Source organism: Sminthopsis crassicaudata, chromosome 1 (assembly GCF_048593235.1).
Source record: "Sminthopsis crassicaudata isolate SCR6 chromosome 1, ASM4859323v1, whole genome shotgun sequence".
NCBI classification, from domain to species: Eukaryota; Metazoa; Chordata; class Mammalia; order Dasyuromorphia; family Dasyuridae; genus Sminthopsis; species Sminthopsis crassicaudata.
The window spans coordinates 311,301,312-311,317,994 of NC_133617.1; the positions used below are offsets into that span (position 1 = coordinate 311,301,312).

Consider the following 16,683-nt stretch of genomic DNA (forward strand, 5'->3'; position numbering starts at 1 on the left):
TCTATTCTGATGGACATGGCCATATTCAACAATGAGATGAACCAAATCTGTTCCAATAGAGCAGTAATGAACTGAATCAGTTATGCCCAGAGAAAGAACTGTGAGAGATGACTATGAACCACTACATATAATTCCCAATATCCCTATTTTTGTCCACCTGTATTTTTTATTTCCTTCACAGGATAATTGTACACTATTTCAAAGTCCGATTCTTTTTGCACAGCAAAATAACTATTTGGACATGTATACATATATTGTATTTAATCTCTCTCTCTCTCTCTCTCTCTCTCTCTCTCTCTCTCTCTCTCTCTCTCTCTCTCTCTCTCTCTATATATATATATATATATATATATATATATATATATATATATACTTAATTTAACATATGTAACATGTATTGGTCAACCTGCCATCTGGGGAGGGGAGTGGGGGGAAGGAGGGGAAAAATTGGAACAAAAGGCTTTGTCAGTACTGTAAACTTACCTATGCGTATATCTTGTAAATAAAAACCTATAATAAAAAAAAAAAGAAAAGAAAAGAAAAAAATGCAAATTCCTCAGAATCTTAGACTCTTTTTACTTTATCTTTTTATGACTAGAATTTTGTTTAGTGATTGAAACTCAGGATAGTTTTAAATTAATTAAATTAATAAATTGGATGGAAGGATGAACTGGATCCCAGATTAAGCTCTTAAAATCAAAGAGGGAAATTTATTTTATTCTCAAGGCAATGAAAGAGGGATCACTAAGGTAACTCAGGATAGGCATGTGGAGTACCTATACTCAAAGTGTGTCAATTCAGTAGCTATGTAGAGAATGCAATTTCTAGAAATGAAAACAATTTTGGAGATTTATCTAATAGTTTGGGTAACTGACAATAATGATATGACTTAGAGTAGTAATTTATAAGAGTAAAATTAAATCATGTGATACAATAAAATCATCATTATTGAAATATATAGTTAGAGAAAATACATATTTTGTATTGATGGATTTATAGTAAAGAGCACAGGAGATCATGTCTTTTAGTGTCAGAGTGCCACTGGTTAAATTGCTTAACTGCTATTGTCTTATTTTCCCAAATTTAAAATCAGGATTATTGTGGCACTTATTATGATAACATTGTTGTGGGGAACAATCAAGATAATATTTATAAAATGATTTGTAAAGTTAAAAATATATCACACAAATAATACTTATAATCATTAACATGATATAAACTTTATAATTCACTATGTTCTGGATAATATAGTTTTGTATTATATTGATGAATATTTCACTAAACACTGCATTTTACCAAAATATATATTAGTTATGAAAATATTTTCCCAGAAAATGAAGGAGGAAGAGGAGGAAGAAGAAGAGGAGGAGGAGGAAAAGGAGGAGGAAAGGGGGAGGATGATAACAATGGTGAAAACAATAATAACAATAGTACTTTTTAGTTCACAATTGTATTTCCTTTATACTATTCACACACACACACACAAAAAAAAAAAAAACCCTCTCTGAGGAAGCTGGAACAGATAATGTTCCTTCCGTTTAAAAGATGAGGCATCTGAGGGTCAGATAATTTCAATATCTTATCCAAAATCAAAGAGCTAAGGACTGTCTAGCTAAAATTTGAATCCATGTCCTTTTATGTCCAGTTCCAAATCTCTACTTATCATGTTTTGTTGTGTACCAGTTTAGAATACATCAATTTTTAATTATGGACATTCTGTCTTATTATATATATTAATAAATCAACCAATAAATATGTATTAAGTACCTACTATGTGTCATGCACTGTGTTAACCAAAACCAATATGATTCTAATTGGCCAAGAATAGGTTCTATGCCAAGCCCCATTTGGTCATTGTTTGAGGTCTGATTGACTCAGATTGAATGTAAATGGCAGTCATTTCTCTTTTGGCCAGTACCCTGAGGGTCTTCCCCTCAGGAATTCATTCTTTCATTCATTTATTTACATTTTTTGGAGATTCTTTGTATACATTCTTTGAGCATAGATATTCCATATGCTTACCCTTAGTCTCCTTTGTGACTTTACCTTGAGGTATTTCCTTCTTTGATTTGAAAATAAAACAAAAAATTCTCTCTTTGATTTTAAGAGCTCTTAATCTGGAAGCCAATCAGTCCATTCACTCTACTAATCACTGGTTTAAAACTCTCCTGAATTTCAATCACTAAACAAGTTCTAGTCCAAAGGAGAGTCATATAAAGGAATTCTTTGCCCCAATTACTACCTAGACGTAATTACTTAATGGATATGAAACTGAGACATTTGTAGCATGCCTCCTGTCAGTTACAATTACTAGTCTGTCCTAGGCCCAACAGAGTACCTTTGACCACTGACCTTTGCAGTGTCAACTCTACCCGGCTCGCCTCCTCTGAGGCCTTCAAAGGTCTCTGGACACAATCTCTTGACTCTGTAGCTTAATAACCTTACTTTGAAAAGGCCAAGGTCTTTTATTTCTCGGTCATGTTCATTTATATCTTGTCCCTAGACCCAGATGGCTCTGAGGGAAAAGTGAGGCAAGTGACCTTGCACAGCCCTCACTTCGTTAAATTCTATTCACTTGCATTCATTCACATGACTTCTCTGATGTCATGGTCCTCTTTGTGAAAGAAGGACAAACAGAACAAGGGGATATAAAAAGTGATAAACGACAGTCTTTGGCCGTGAAAGAGCTTAGAATCTAAAGGACACATAGACCCACAGACATACACACATCCATTGTGTATATATATATATATATATATATATATATATATATATATATATATATATATATATATATATATATATGTATATATATATAAATGTGTGCTTCTATACATATATGTATATATATTCACATGTGTGCATACAAAACTAATTATATCCTAAATGGAGAGAGAAAGAGAGACAGTGAGAGAGAGAAAGGGAGACAGTGAGAGAGAGAGAGAGAGAGAGAGAGAGAGAGAGAGAGACAGTGATATAGAGAGAGAGACAGAGATACAGAGAGAGAAAGAGACAGAGACAGAGACAGAAACAGAGAGAGAATGCAAGCACACTTGCTTTTCCTTTTGATTCACAAAAGTCCCTTCTCATTGGAAATTTGACAGGCAACAATTTGAGAGATTGCATAAACATTTTATATGTACTCTCAGTTCTATCTCTTGTGTCATCAGTCTTTACATTTCTTAGGTTAGACAACAAATTATTCATCATTTCATGATATCTGCTTATTGGACACTCATCATTAAAAGAAGGCTTATTAAACTTCTAGCTTTTGAAACCAGGCATGCAAGATTATTCAAATGGAAAAAAAGAATGCACCATCACTCCTATCCAAAAGAAAGCCTGTTCCCAACTTCAATGTGCCTTCCTATAATGCCTACTAACCATAGTGTGGGAAGGGATGTGAGGTATGTGGTTAGGTATATGAATAATTTAATATGCCTTATATGCTATAAGTATATAATCAGAATTAAAGCTTTAGCCATTGAAATAATTAATAGAAGATAACATTTTAGTAATTTTTTTCTTTATTGGTAAAATGTACTTGAGAAATCAAATAAGTGATTGACATTTTAACCTGATTTGACAATTCATTTGATGTTATAATCTGAACCATTTTCCTAACTATATCATCATAGTACATTTCTTTATAGCTCTTAGAAATGTATTTTAAATCAACAGCCTTCTTCTGTCATTTGACTAACAGAATATGAATTGCCCTCTCTACTAAAACAGGTAAATTGTCCTGTAACTATTCCCTCTAATAGTCAATACATTTATAATTGGGACTCTAACAGGTGGCCTATTCTTGTAACAACATGTTATATTATTATCTGATACATTAGATCAAGAAGGAAAATTTCTCTAGAATAGGACATAGAAGAAAGGGGAGAGGAATCACAAATCAGAAAAGAGCTTTTATTATTTTTACTTTAGGGGTGGATCTACAAATTATTATACATGACTCCATAGAGTTTTTCAAAATAAACATAATAATGATAATCATAGATCATATACCTTCAAAGACACAATAGTAAATTCGTCACTATCAATGGGGAAAACAATCTATTTTCCATTTTCTTGCCTTTAATCTCAAATCTTATATCTGAACTAAAATTAGGCACTACTGAATTCTACGGTAAGGATACACTGTTGATCTCTAACTCATGCAACTGTGCTAATTTTTTTTTTCTAAAGATGATTTACAGGTTACAGCCGTGCTATAACCTTTCTCTCTAAAACTGAAAAACAGATTAAGTAGAGCTGATTAACTGAGTCTACAGACACAGTTATTCTGTCATGAGGGAGGTCTTTAACAAAGCACTTCTCTCTGAACCCTCCCATCGTATTCACTTGCAAATCACTGTGTGCCTAGCAAGGTCTGTTCTCCCCCACTCCGGACCAAGACCTTACCATGTTGAGCACTGCAGCTCCATCAACAGCAATGTCTGTCTGTATGAGGGAAGTTCCTTATTAATCAGGGACACTGAATGGAAACCAATCAGATTGAGAGTCCCTTTGGCTTCAGTTTCCTGCCTGCCTGAGTTAAAAGTGATGCTGAGAGAGGGAGGGAAGCACAGTTAGAGGCAAGAAGATTCAGCAGTGGAGATATTTTATATTAGAAGCAAAATGAAGGAATCAGAGTGAAGCAACGCTGTGTTGTCTGTGTATCCTTAAGAAACCTTGGCATCTCTTACATCCCTTAATAAGGTAAGTGTTATGTTTATTTTGAGAGAGAGAAAGAAAGAGGAGAGACAGAGAGACAAACAGAGAGAAAGAAAGAGAGAGAGAGAGAGAGAGAGAGAGAGAGAGAGAGAGAGAGAGAGAGAGAGAGAAAGCTTTTTGCTATGAAGTTGTGTAAACCTTTAAATATCTCCTCTAAGTACTTTTCTGTATATTTGGAAGCAGAAAAGAATAAACTCAAGGTGTTTCAATAAAATTGCAAGATTTCTGAATGACAAAACTTGTTATGCATATTTTGTTTTCTTTGGAAAGTAATAAAAGCATATGTCCTTTTTTCATGTGTCTTGTGAGCCATGGATGCTGGAAGATGAAATACAATTATACATTGATTGGTTTTTACTATTTTCAGTGCTATTAAGTTAAACATGTATCATCATGTTTCATGTAAAGTGTATTTTCTCATTCTATACAACTCTGCTTTTCTCATTAACCGATATTTTGTTAAATTGTTATAAGTTTAAAATGTTTGTAGCTAAAGGCATCATTAGCCATCACTTTAGTTGTGTTATATATCTTTTCTCATTTAGAGATTGAATTGTGATCATCAAAATCCTCCCTCCCTTTCTGAAGTAAATAGTTCTATATGAAAATCTGTAAAGTCATAAGAAAATAATGTTAAATGTTCTTTAGATTATATAACTGTTTCCTTTATTGAAAGAGATACATCTTCACACATGCAAAGCAGTTGTCAAAGTCAGAAGCCTTAAAGTACAAGACAATTTGCCAGAAGTGCTAACTAATATCCTAGGAAACCTGATCTTTATGTAACAACAGCTGGAGGGGGTGAAAAAGAGAACAGGAAGAAAGAATCAAAGGCTTTTAAATTGGCACCTTGAATTAAAAAGGTTTGGCAGATGCAATTACTTAATAAAGCATTTCTGACATGCAATATGTATGCAATCACATTAATTCAATTGTAGAGAGAATAACAGACTGAACAAAGAATGATGAATGCCAAGTCTCAGAGAATCAATATTCTCTGAAATGGCATAGTCATGGGCATCCTGTAGCAATTTATTTTCTCCTTATCTGTTAAAAAAGAAGTTAGGAAAATATGAGGAGACAGTTAAAGCACTTATGGACTACAGTAGAAAAGTTCAGATTATCTACTTAGATCAACTTTCTTATGAGAGTGTAATTTAATGCAAGAGAAAATGATGATATTTTTTCAAAGATATGATAATAGTTTTCATGGACTTTATGTCTAGCATAAAATGTTTAAGAGATTTAAAATAAGATAATGCTTCCCATTACCATTCCTTTATAGAAAGACCTTGGGTAAACTAGTAAACCTGGAAAATATGTAGCGCTTTCTTGGGTAGATTTAGAAGTGATAACTTTTACCTGACAGGAATCAAATTTCAGTTAGTAACATTTGCTACATCTATGAAATTAATAATGTATTTTAGCAGTAGCAACTAAGAATACTTGTAATAATTCAAGGTTCATAGGTGTAAAAAGTGTTATTAAAATTTTTAAGTTGCAGGTTGACAATGTTAATTATATTCTATTTGGTTCTGAGCAGAAAGACTTAAAGATTTCAATGAATGTTCATGTACTACTTCTGTTACTTGTTCAGGCATGGCACTGTCAAACTCTGAGATAGATATATGAACTGAAGATATTCTGAAAGGTCAAAAGCATAAATTACATAATTAATTTTAAAACCTTATACATATGTGTTGATTTGACAGAGAATGGCATCAACAGATCTATAGAATGATTAATCTCAAAAAAAAGTACATGACTGGAAACTAGAAATGATAAGACCAAAATTTGAATACAAACTAAAAAAGTATTTCTTTTTTGGAAGAACTTCACCAAGATTTTTTTGCATCTTATTGTTTGTTAGAACATTCCTCTAAATAGAATCTATGTTCTTAAAGGAAATAGTATTAAAACAAAAATGCATATTGACTAAAATAAAGAATGATGTTTTACACTTCCTTCCAAGTAAAATTTTGAAATAGGAATTGGACTGCAATAAAATCATAAGTAATGTGATATTTTCTTTTGAAATCGACCAAAAATAATCATTGAATATTCTTGATACTGATAACAAACTTTATTTGTATTTTCAAAAAGAAAATTATACTATTTCCTAAAAATACAAAAGTATCAATTTCACTCTATTTCCAAACCATTTGTATTTTCCCCTCTTCTCAATCACATGTTGCTCTTCTTGATAATGAGTTGAGTGGCTTAGGCTCTCCTTAAAATCTCAACCTCTGAAGGTTTTTTTTTTTTCTTTTGTTTGTTTGTTTGTTTGTTTGTTTTTTGGGGGAGAGGATGGCAAATGCAGGAGAATTTTCTAGTAAACTCTAAATGGACCAATATTGTATTTCATTTAGCATGTATTTTTCAGTTTGACATTTCATTTGTTTAAAAAAAGTCTATCAGTGAACAGTGAAACTGTTTTTTTTTTTTTTATTACTATATTTTTCTTCACGAAAGTGTGAGAGGAGGAGGCATATTCCTCTTGTTAATGAGTGGCTTTATAGTGTTGGAAGACTTGAGCATTGAGCTCCATAGAATTTCTTGTACAATGTCACAAGTGTTTTCATGTGTTGTTTCTAAGAATATATGTTTTTAAAAATTGGGATCATTGAAATTTTCCAACTACAAAAACCTGTCTTATACCTTTGTGCTTACTTCTGAATGCACACTACCAAACACACTAGTAGAAACTATGGTATAAGTATTGCAAGACCAGTTTAAATGTTTGAAGGAAGCCTTAACAGAATTTGCATGTGTGTTTTAACAGTAATTTTTAAAAGGATCAATATTAATTTTATGAAAAATGAAAAATAAACTCTAAATATTACTTGATATAATATTTTTAAAAAATCAATACTATTTTGATAATTTTGAAAAATAAAGTTCATTATTTTTAAGTGAAAAATAAGTAGCAAAGTTTACCATAGAGAAAATTTAAGTAAAGTTATTTTTTAATAATCTAAAAGACTTATGTGGTGATAAGGATTTTCATATTTGCCATGTAGTAATTAGTTTTAGAGAGATGTAAATAGAAGAATTGCCACCTCTAATTACTAATATCAGGTAATAATGGTTTTTAAAATCACTTCCAATCAATACTTAACTTCTACAATATTTACCCCTATAAAGGGTAGTGGGGTACTGAATTTCTTTTTGTAGGGAGTGCTATTTAATAAGAATTTTAAAACAACATCAAATAATTAGCCTAAAATCAATTTATCCAGTGAGAATTTGTACATTTCTTATTATGTATATGACCAACATCAGGCTAGGTGCTACATAGCATTCAAGGTGTCATATTAAGTACTTATTTAATATCATTATTCTAAAAGAGAGATAAGAAACCTCTCTAGGTCTGAAACTGTCAGTTATGGAGAAGTAAATATTTGAGCAAGGTCCTCAGATTCTACTAGCTTGGGAATAAAAAAAAAAATAGGAGGAAAAGATAAAGAGGAGGAAAGGACAGAAATTGAAAAAAAAGAAAAAGGCAGGGGGTGATAATGGTGAAAAATAAGAATAAAGTCTATGTGGTGTTACAATAACAATGATCTCATTTAATACTGAACAGTCCAAGTTCCATGGAATAGTGACCTCCCTGATATAATACAATATGCATTTAAAAATACTTTCTCCTTCAACATTTCATGTCAACTTTTGAAATATTTTGTTGTGTGTTAGATAAGATTTTCCCAAATTAGTCTCCTTCTAAACCATGATATTGTCTCGTTGATGTTTATGCATCATGAAACAGATGATGATGATGATTCATAGAAATGTGGTTTAGATCAAGAGATGCAAATTATTTACATTTTTAAATGAATACTATGCTATTTCATGTTTTCTGTATAAACATAAATTTTGTAGTCAAATCATTTCCTTTTCTTTATGGGTCTACAGTAGAATAACGTTAAATGGATAGTGAGGAGGATTATTTAAGTCATTAGAGTTTTATCCTTTTTTGATAGCAGCCTTACATTTCAATATACTTATACCTAAGTTTAACATTATGCCAGAATGATCACATAAATACATTAGGAAAACATATTAGGAAAAGCAAAGCTTCAGTACTGTGACCATAGTGTTTATAATACTGTAAATCCTCTCTTAAAAAAGGATAATAATGTATCTTTTTTAGTGGAAAGGGGGAAAACTGTAAGCATCATGAGCATTTAAGAGAAAAAAAAGTCACATGCAATGCCAATATTGTGCCAATGGAGAACATATTTTTTCTATTTGTTTCATTAGTTGAAAATCCATGCCATGTTTAATGAGTAGTTTAGCAATCTCAATTTCTTCTGTTGAGTAAAAAAAATTTAGGTGTCACTTAAAAATCAATAAAATATTAGTGCATATGATTATTTCATAGGCATAGTTTTAAAATGAATATAACTTGAAGTCATTTCTTAGCTACAAAATCAAATAATGAAGAACACTCATGACTTCATTCTGCTCCTTTGCTTTAAGTTACCATTCAATTTCTATTATAAATACTAGACCATATATCTGAAACTTAAGTAACATGCATTTGTACATTCTTAAATGTAGTATATTCATAAATGTACTTGTTTCAAGTCATAAAAGTTATGTTTGGCCATAGTAATTAGCCCTCCTTTATTTGCTATGTACTAAATATGATGTCATATATGAATTGTAATTTTGTTAACTTCTTATGCTTCTAATTATATTATAAAACAGCTCTAACTAGATTATATAACACATTAAAGAAAACACACTAAAAGAAATAATATTATACCAAAGATAATCAGAGGCCACTGTAATTCACATAGAACTGATAATTTGTCAAACCTATTTTTTTCAGATTTTAAAGTTAAAAAACTTTAATATAAAATATATTTTATTTTGTTTTCAATAATTTCTGGGAATATAAGTTAATTCTACGACTACCAAACAGTCTCTTTTATAATCTATTTTTGATTCCAAAGGAGGTTACTATAGCAATTTATTTTAATTGCCAAAAATCATTTTGGTATATTTTTATAAATGTTCATTTCTATGCAACATGAATATTAAAATGAATTTTTAAAATTTGATGATATTTTAAAACATTAATGCATAATTAAACAAATGTTTATATATTTTAATATATGTGTATATATAAATATATAAAATATAAACATTATTATTTATTTTTAATATTCATCTTTCATAGCTAGTCAGTTTTAATATTGTGTGTATGTGTATGTGTGTGTGTATACATTATAACTAGTAGGAGCATATTAAGAAATATACTCATTTTAAAGATTTTTAAAAAATTATCAATACATAATATAAACTAACATTAGGAAGGTGACTATTATTTTGGATCTATAGCCTTCCAAAGATATAATATCATGCAGAAGCATACAATTAAAAATTTGAAGCAGTCATTTTTATTTATTTAAAAGGAGAACTAAAAGGTATTATATGCATGAAATGCTAAACTAGCCATGTGAATTGAGATATGGATTTAAATACTACATAAGGCTAAATTGGAAGTAACTTTGGTCCATTATTCATTTCAAATTTGAAAGAATGTCTTCACAAAAAAAAAAAAAAAAGTGTAATCTCTTTATCCATTTAAGTTTACTCTAAAGATAAAAAAAAAAACATAAAAGTATAAAAATTATTACATCCAATAAATAAGTCAAGATTGAGTATGTTGTGCAACATGGAAAAATATCCTGAACTTTATTCATATATTTATTACATCTAAATGTTACTCTTAAGAAAAATTCAAATATGTTATCATATTTCATGATTTTAAACTTTAAGAAAATTACCTTTTAAGCTGAAATTTTAGCAATAATTTTCTTTTCTTAATTATAGCCATTTAGTCTTTGTGAAATTGTTTTTGTTTGTTTGTTTGTTTGCATGTCATTTAAATTGCAATATAATCATATTTTTCTCATTTTATAATGATGCATATCCAGTAATTTCAAAGGTAAATTTCCTGAGATAAAATTGTCTAAGATTATCCTAAAATTTATTTAGACATTATCAGATTATTTTGCCTAGTACTGAGCATATAAAGTAGTATTATGCATAGCATTAGGTACAAAGGATAGTTTCAATTGTTTTGCTAAAAAAAGAACAAATGTGATGCATAAATGTCAATTGCTGAGATAAAGGATTTAATATTTTTATGTTATGAACAATGTTGGTGGTCTAGTGAAGGATATAGATTATGTACTACTACACACCTCTCGAATTGACTAAAATGACAGGAAAAAATAATGATGAATGTTGTAGGGGATGTGTGAAAACTGAAATTCTAATACATTTTTGGTGGAGTTGTGAATTAATCCAACAATTCTGGAGAGCATTTTGGAATTATGCCTAAAGGATTATCAGATTGTGCATATCCTTTAATGCAAAAGTGTTTCTACTGGTCTTGGATACCAAAAAGATTATAAAAAATGGAAAAGGACTCACAATGTGCAAAAATGTTTGGCAGCCCTTTTTGTAATTGCAAGGAACTGGAAAATGAGTGAATGCCCATCAGTTGGAGAATGAGTTATGGTATATGAATATACTGGAATATTATGATTCTATAAGAAATGATCAGCAGACTGATTTCAGAGAGGCCTATAGAGATTTTCATGAAATGATGTTAAGGGAACCAGTAGTAAAGTACCTGAGCAGAACCAGTGGAACATTTAAACACCAAAAGCAAAGTTATATGATGATCAATTCTGTTGGAAGTAACTCTTTTTAAAAGCAAGGTCATTCAAGTTTATTACAATGATTTTATGATAAAGAGAGCCATCATCTGCATTTAGAGAAGACTGTGGGGACTGAGTGTGGATCACAACATAGTATTTTCACTTTTTTGCTTTTTCCTTCCATTTTGTTTTGTTTCTCAATTTTTTTGTTCTTTCTTGCGTTGATTTTTCTTGTGTAACATGGTAATTGTGGAAATATGTATAGAAGAACTACACATATTTGACATATATTGGATGACTTGTCATCTAGGAGGGGTGGAGCGAAGGGAGGAAAACATTTTAGAACACAAGGTTTTACAAGGGTGAATGTTGGAAATTATCTATGCATATGTATGTGTAATAGGTATGCATATGCATATTAAAAACTTTTTAAAATTTATTTAAAAAAAAACCTTTCTCAGAATAATATTTGTCAGTGGACAAAATAATATGTTTGTGTATGTGTGTATGTGTGTATGTACACATGTATACACACGTACTTGCACATATAAAAGATTCACAGTCCCTAAAGTAAAACAAGATATCTTTTCATTAAATCCTGATTGGGCTTTAAATTCAGGATTTTTTCTGGACAATTGTATAGAAAATTTCATTTATGTATAACATAAATATGTTATAAACTCAGTGAAATCAGTTTCTTCTATGATGTACATATATATATATATATATATGCATGATGGTATATGATGATATGTATATATATATATACATACATATATATTTAATTTTATCTTTGTATTTACAAAACAGATGCATGGATGATTTTTCAACACTGACCTTCTGTTCCAAATTTCCCCCTCCTTCCCCCACCCCTTCCCCTAGATCGCAGGCAGTCCAATACATTAAATATGTTAAAATATATATTAAATCCAATATATGTATACATATTTGTACAGTTATTTTGCTGCACAAGAAAAATCAGATCAAGAAGGAAGAAAAATAAACTGGGAAAGAAAACAAAATGCAAACAAACAACAACAGAGAGAGTGAGAATGCTATGTTGTGGTCCACACTCAGTTCCCATTGTCCTCTCTCTGGGTGCAGATGGCTCTCTCATCACTGAACAAGTGGAACTGGTTTGAATCATCTCATTGTTGAAGAGAGCCACATCCATGATGAATATTTTGTCAGTCAGAAATTATTAGCAGTATTTTCAAAATTTATAAGAACTGTTCTAAGAACAAATTCATCTCCTCTTTCTTTGTCTTCCTGATTATCTATAAAGTAGCTATTGTCATTCTAAAGGACATACTTAATTGACATACAACCTTTAATTCAATTTTATAAAAGTAAAAGATGAATTAATGGGGAAAACAAAATGATCAAAAACTTTAGGGAATATTCACACAACTATAAAATTTGTCTATTTATGTAATTCAAGGGAAAAATGTTTAATTTTCACTAGTAAACAATTGAATCTACAAATTGAGATTGTATCAACAGAAAAAATAAGGCAAAAATCTCTTGAATCACTCTGCTTTCATGAGTGGAGTCCATGAGTTCATTTGATTCATTTAGGAAATTGATACTCAAAGTATAATAATAATAATAATAATAATAATAATAATAATAATAATAATAATAATAATAATAATAATATCATAATTATGAGCCCCTATCTATTATAAGGATGGGAAAGTTTGGATTATGAATAATCACAACATGGGGTTATCATTGAAAGCAGATAGAAATCTTGCTGCCATAGTATTTCATTATGTAGATGAACCAAAATCAGTTTGGGAAGAATATACCTTATGATTCATGCTTCAAATATTATGTTTTCAAGCATTTTGATGCAATTATGCTCATCATCAAATTAATTCAAAAGGAAAATAATGAAATTGTATGAAATGTTTATTTACATAAAATATAGACAATAAGCACATAGTTTTCTAAATCAATAAAAGAAAATATGCACATACTACAAAATCACACTTAAACTAGACAGTGAAGTTAAAAATTCAAAGAAAAGTGTAAAGAAGCCCTTCTTTAGAAGAAATCATTATAATTAATGCTATAAAATAGATCTGAATTTTACAATATAAGAAAATGTTTTATAAAAATAGCATTTAAAATATTTTCACAGAATACATTTTATGAAAATTAAAACATTTAAAACTCTTCATAAACTAAATATGTCTCCACCGAAAGAAAGTTACAAAGTTTTCTAGGTTTTTTTTCCAAATTTAACTACAATAATGCTTATTTTTCTCTAAAATGTGGCTTGACTCTAAAATTAAAAAAACAAACTATTTTTAAAACTTACCTTCTACATATTGATAGCATTTAAAATGATAGCTTGCATTTACTGTATTTCTCTGTGTAGTGCATGAACTACATATTAAATGATACCATGTCAATTAAGATCAGAAAATTGTTCCATGTTAATGAAGCTATTAAGACTGGGTGTTTTCATATTCTCCTCACATTTTTATTACTCTACTCTATGGAAATCTTGTCTCCCAGAGCATATTTGCATTTCTAAATAATAAATCACACCTCATTTTGAAAAACTTCCATTAAAATTCTGTAATATTTTCAATAGTTATGAACCTATTTTTTCCTAATAGTAGTTCACATTTGTGCTGTTTTGGTTGTTGTTCAGCCCTGACTCTTCAATTTGAAGTTTTCTTGTCAAAGATATTGGAATGGTTTGCCATTTCCTTCTTCAGCTTATTTTACATATGAGAAAACTGAGGCAAGCATGATTAAGTGATTTGTCTATGATCACATAACTATGAGGTATCTGAGGTCAGATTTCTGACTCCAATCCCTATACTTTGTTCACTGCATCTAGGAGTCTTATCTTGTTTCGAGCAAAAATAATTTTCATTTCATCAACTTCCACGTTTTATTAATTTTTCTTTCAAGTCATTTTAAACAGGTTATATCTTCCATTATTTTTTTTTTATTGCATTAACTATTACTATCTCTTATGAAGCAGCTTAAGCTCCTTTAACCCTTCCTCAGACCTTTTTCCTAATCATCTTCTTTCATGGTATTCTTCCTACAGATTTTGAACCCACTGTATTTTTCCTTTTTATATTATAATTCTACTTCCTTAGAAAATGTATTAATTGTTTTTATTTCTTACCTTAAGTATATGGAAATGTTTAGTTTCTCGTAGATAAAGTACCTTTCTAGAGACTTACTATCTCTCTGTAACTGTATCTCTATCTGTTTCTCTGACTCTGTGTACCTCTCTTCTTTGTTTATCTCTGTGTGTCTTTCTCATTTCACCAGATCATTCTTCATCATACTTTGTCACTTTCTTGAATTTATGCTTATTATTAAAATATGAGTAACTAATGATAATGACTCATATTTAAAAATTATCTTCATGTTTTCCCAAAACTTTACATATATTACCTTAGTTTATGCTCAGAACAACCCCATGTGATAGATGCTATCTATTACTTTTATTTTACCTAAGAAATATTTGAGACTCAGAAAGTTTCAGAGAATTATTAAAGACTATAGAGTTATTTCTTATCTGAGAAGATATTTGAAAACATTTTTCCTTATTTCAAATCTAGTTGTCTAAGTTGTCTAACCACTGCCATGATATTTCTTAAAGTCTGATTTTCCTATTTAACTTAAAACTCTATGAGGGAAGGAAACAAGTGCTAGTTAAACATCACATCACTCTAATTATCTAATATATTGTTGGCACATAGTAATGATATTTGAAACAGTATTTTTTGAAAGCCTGTCAATTCTGCTTTTCTAGCAGTTTTACTATAATTCTTAGAACCTAAATCAATCACTTTGAAGTTCACATAAAGTCTTTTTGATTCTTTAATGAAGTGACCTAGTTTTATTTAAAGTATTATAAATATTAAATGTATGGAAGATTTCATGTTTTTGAATCAAGCTCAGTGCATAAATCTCCTCTACAACTTTTCTAAAAATTATATAGCTAATGGATTATCTCCTTGTTTTGATTTTTTCTTTCTTTTTTGCAAAAAAAATTTGTGATTAAGTGACTTACCATGTATCACATAGCTATTAAATATTAAATGTCTGAGACCTGACTTGAATTCAGGTCCTCCTGACTCCAGAAATGGTTCTTTATCCACGTTGCCATTTAGCTGCTCCTGTTTTAGCTTTTTGAATGATAGAATACTCATTACTTAAGGAGGTAGGTGGTTCTTCTGTGGAATAGTTCTAATTATGAGAAGTATTCTAATATTTAGTGAAAATTCTTATCTATAATTTTCATCAATTCTCTTTAACATGTTCTCTGTCCCTTCCTCTCTTCCTTCCTCTCTTCCTTCCCCTCTCTGGTGTTCTATCCACTGCACTACCACATATTCTCTTTAAATCAACACAGACCCTCTTATCTTTCTTAACCACATTTATACTATAGGTATCAGAAAAAAAAAAGTTACTATTATCTCTTCATAAGAATTTTTGTTTGCCCTGAAGAAAAATTCCTTAATACCTTCAAATAGTCATCATATAACATCATTCCTAAAACCTTCATTATCCCTAATTTACTTTTTTGTGGATGAATCCAGTTTATAAATAATCTAAAATATAGTATATAAAATTCAACAACTTTACTTTAATATTTATTTATTTTTTGTTTAGATCCACTTTAAAGACTTTTAATTTGTGCTTTACCACCCAGAGCTGTACAATATAAAGCTATTACTGCAGATAGAATTTACATTTATTTTACACTGTCATCCTATTCAATTTCTTTGTCAAATATTTGTAATAATAGGTAAAAATGTCTTCCTGAAATCTCTGTGAATAGGAATTTATGAAATTAGACTTATGGTTTTCATTCTATATATATATATATACATATATATATATATATATATATATATATATATATATATATACATATATATATATATATACACATGTATATATATTTATTTTTTTATAATATTATCCATTGTATTCATTTTTCCAAATTATCCCCTCCCTCCCTCCCTCCACTCCCTCCCCCCGATGGCAGGTAATCCCATACATTTTACATGTGTTACAATATAGTCTAGGTACAGTACATGTGTGTGAATATCATTTTCTTGTTGCACATTAAGTATTAGATTCCGAAGGTATAAGTAACCTGGGTAGATAGACAGTAGTGCTAACAATTTACATTCATTTCCCAGTGTTCCTTCTCTGGGTGTAGTTATTTCTGTCCATCATTAATCAACTGGAAGTGAGTTGGATCTTCTTTATGTTGAAGATATCCACTTCCATC

At 29.9% G+C, this 16,683-nt stretch overlaps 1 protein-coding gene and 1 long non-coding RNA gene across 2 annotated transcripts in view; one reads left to right on the forward strand and one right to left on the reverse strand.

Moving 5' to 3' along the window:
* Positions 1 to 16,683, reverse strand: part of LOC141549489 (uncharacterized) — a 194,053-nt gene that overhangs the window by 51,792 nt on the left and 125,578 nt on the right. The gene's annotated exons all lie outside the window — the stretch shown is intronic.
* CDH9 (cadherin 9) overlaps positions 4,381 to 16,683 on the forward strand; it is a 236,508-nt gene continuing 224,205 nt past the window's right edge. Inside the window, exon 1 of the mRNA XM_074279075.1 lies at positions 4,381 to 4,710. The gene's annotated coding sequence lies outside the window, so the exon portion shown is untranslated. The remainder of the gene's footprint in view (positions 4,711 to 16,683) is intronic.